Source organism: Mandrillus leucophaeus, unplaced genomic scaffold (genome assembly GCF_000951045.1).
Source record: "Mandrillus leucophaeus isolate KB7577 unplaced genomic scaffold, Mleu.le_1.0 Scaffold346, whole genome shotgun sequence".
NCBI classification, from domain to species: domain Eukaryota; kingdom Metazoa; phylum Chordata; class Mammalia; order Primates; family Cercopithecidae; genus Mandrillus; species Mandrillus leucophaeus.
Window position 1 is genome coordinate 311871 of NW_012103654.1, and position 3679 is coordinate 315549.

Consider the following 3679-nt stretch of genomic DNA (forward strand, 5'->3'; position numbering starts at 1 on the left):
AGAGAGACATTGCTGTGTGACGGAAGCAAACACGCCAAGGCCACCTTAGATCTTTTTTTTTTTTTTTAAGAGAAGAAGTCTTCAAAAGCATAAATGTTGCTGTTGACTTTGTTCCTTAAGATTGCTAAATTAGAGAAGATCTACTTTGCCATTTGTAAACCTGTATTCTTCATATCATTTCAAATGAATTGTAAAGCTACCTCTTTTACTGGCCGCGTGTGTCTATTATAAGCTTCAGCTTGTATTGGCTCTGTGTGTGTGTATTATTTTAATGTAGAGGTCATGTGTCTTGCAGAAAAATACCATGGCCATGTCTGAAATGAGTTTAACTGTGTGTAATTGTAATGTTTTCAGCCTGTTGTATGTGGAAACAGAGAAAGATGCAACTACATGATTTAGTCTCAGTTCAGTACCCTTAGCTCTCCCATGCGACTTCGTGTCTTTGAAGTCCTGCTCCATTTGATAGTTGGGAGCGTGAAATTCTGCTTAGTAGAACTTTAACATAAAGCTTTGACCTCTGTTACAAGGTATTTATGTTGTGTGTGAATGTGGGATCTCAAAGTAAGTTTTAAAGAGTAGGAGAAAGAAGAACTAAGAAGGCATGTGGGCCTGAGGTGGGTAGTGGTGGCATTAGTAGGAGGAAAGGATGAGATGATAAAAGGAAATCTGGGGACTATAAATGTTTATTTTGTAGCATTGAATGGATCTTCACCTCTCCTGAAATCATCTTTGTTATCTGGCAAAATTTCTCTCTTCACACTTCCAGTTTAAAAAATAAAAGAAAATGACCCAGCCATCCCACTATTGGGTATATACCCAAAGGATTATAAATCATGCTGCTATAAAGATACATGTATATGTATGCTTATTGTGGCACTATTCCCAATATCAAAGACTTGGAACCAACCCAAATGTCTATCAATGACAGACTGGATTAAGAAAATGTGGCACATATATACCATGGAATACTATGCAGCCATAAAAAAGATGAGTTCATGTCCTTTGTAGGGACATGGATACAGCTGGAAACCATCATTCTCAGCAAACTATTGCAAGAACAGAAAACCAAACACCACATGTTCTCACTCATAGGTGGGAATTGAACAATGAGATCACTTGGACACAGGAAGGGGAACATCACACACTGGGGCCTGTTGTGGGTTGGGGGTATGGGGGAGGGATAGCATTAGGAGATATACCTAATGTGAATGACGAGTTAATGGGTGCAGCACAGAAACATAGCACAAGTATACATATGTAACAAACCTGCACGTTGTGCACATGTACCTTAGAACACAAAGTATAATAAAAGTAAATAAATAAATAAATAAAAATCTTTAAAAAATAAATAAAAGAAAAGTAAAAAATAAAGTTGCTATAAGCCATCTCTAAAATTCATTTCTATAAGTGCAGGTTATTTATTTTAAAGAAAGAAGAAGAGAGTTACATGTATAAGTGGATAGGAAATCTTAAATGTATTCAGAACTGTACTGATAATTAAACTTGAGTGTAGCCTTCAGTGTGTCACTTGTAACCATCATTACTTTTGGTACATCTGGACCTACTTCAGTGATTTGGTATAACCTGTCTCTTATACACATCTAGATGTGTATAAGAGACAGGTGTGTATGTGTGTGTGTACGTATAAATCCATCTGTGAATATAGACAGTTTTATTACTTCCTTTCCAGTACATATACATTTTATTTACTGTTTATGTTTTATTGCATTAGCTAGAACTTGGCAGTACAATGTCAGATAGAACTGGTGAGAGACTATGTCCTTGCCCTGTTCCTGATCTTGTGAGAAAATGTATTTTCTCTCACCATTAAGAATGATATTAGCTGCAATTTTTTTAAAAAGTAATTTATCAAGTTAAGGAATTTCCCCTTCTATTCCGACTTTGCTGACAGATTTTATCATGAATGGGTGTTGGAGTTTGTTTTTTTGTCAGTTGATATAATGTTGTGATTCTATTTAAGGCTTCTGATTTGGTGGATGACATTGATTAGTTTTCAGATGTCTTTTTTTACTTGGAATAAATGCCACTTTGTGATGATATATATATTTTAATATATTAATATGTAGTTTTGATTTAAAATATTTTGTCACGTATTTTTGCACTATATTCATGAAAGACATTGGTCTGTAGTTTTCTTTTCTTGTAATGTCTCTATCTGTTTTGGGTGTCAGATAAAAAATTTGAGCTAGAAAGTGTCTTTCTTTACTTTGGGATTCTCTAAGTCTTCCACAAAGAGCTCTTGCAGCTCTTTAAGGTATAATTGTATTGAGCCTTGCTGTAAAATGTGGTAAAATGTGGAGGATAGTAGTAGTTTCATAGTCTTAGGTCTTAGATTTAAGTCTTTAATCCATTTTCATTTGATTTTTATATATGGTGAGAGGGGTCTAGTTTCATTCTTCTGCATATGGATTTCCGATTTTCCCAGGACCATTTATTAAAAAGACTGTTCTTTCTGCAATGGATGTTTTTGGCCCTTTTGTGAAAGATGAGTTCACTGCACATGTATGGACTTGTTTCTGGGTTCTCTGTTCTGTTCCATTGGTCTATGTGTCTGTTTTTATGCTAGTATCATGCTGTATTGATTACCATAGCTCTGCAGTATAATTTGAAGTCAGGTAATCTGGTTCCTCCAATTTTGTCCTTTTTGCTCAGTATAGTTTTTTCTATTTTGTGTGGCTTAATTTCTGTCTCACAAACTGTGGTTTCTCCAACATTTTAATGGGCTTTGAAGCATAATTGTTCTCAGTCTGGGAGGAATCCGTCACGTCATTGTCATGAGGGCTTTACAGCTCTTGTTTTTAATGATATAATTGTGCACTAAGAACTTTTCTTTCCCAAAACAGTTACAAGAGAACAGAAAGTGGAATCAATCCATCTCTAGATCATCACCTTGTTCTGGCGATGATCCAGGGGGCACCACATTTATTTTCATTTAGAGATAACCAAACACAATGAGGACATACACACTGTTGTCCTTTTTTTTTGGGACCTGACTCAGATGCTTCCTTTTTTTCCTGTTTGTAAGCCGTGGTATTCAGGAGAACTTTATATTGACCCAACACTCACAGTTATGGTTCATTGCCAAGACTGGGCTGACTAGAGGACATATTTTCCACATGTTTTCGACTGAATCTGACAATCCTGGTGCATGTGATTCTTCCTGCTCTGAAAACAAAATTCCTTCATTGTGACTCTCTTTTCTTTCTCCCCGTGTGTTGATTGCCTTTCCACTATTTTCACTGGTCTTATTATCTTTCCCCTGTTGTTAAGTCATGTTTTGACTTTAAAGGTTTCTCCATTTGGGAGAGAGACATTGCTGTGTGACGGAAGCAAACACGCCAAGGCCACCTTAGATCTTTTTTTTTTTTTTTAAGAGAAGAAGTCTTCAAAAGCATAAATGTTGCTGTTGACTTTGTTCCTTAAGATTGCTAAATTAGAGAAGATCTACTTTGCCATTTGTAAACCTGTATTCTTCATATCATTTCAAATGAATTGTAAAGCTCCCTCTTTTACTGGCCGCGTGTGTCTATTATAAGCTTCAGCTTGTATTGGCTCTGTGTGTGTGTATTATTTTAATGTAGAGGTCATGTGTCTTGCAGAAAAATACCATGGCCATGTCTGAAATGAGTTTAACTGTGTGTAATTGTAATGTTTTCAG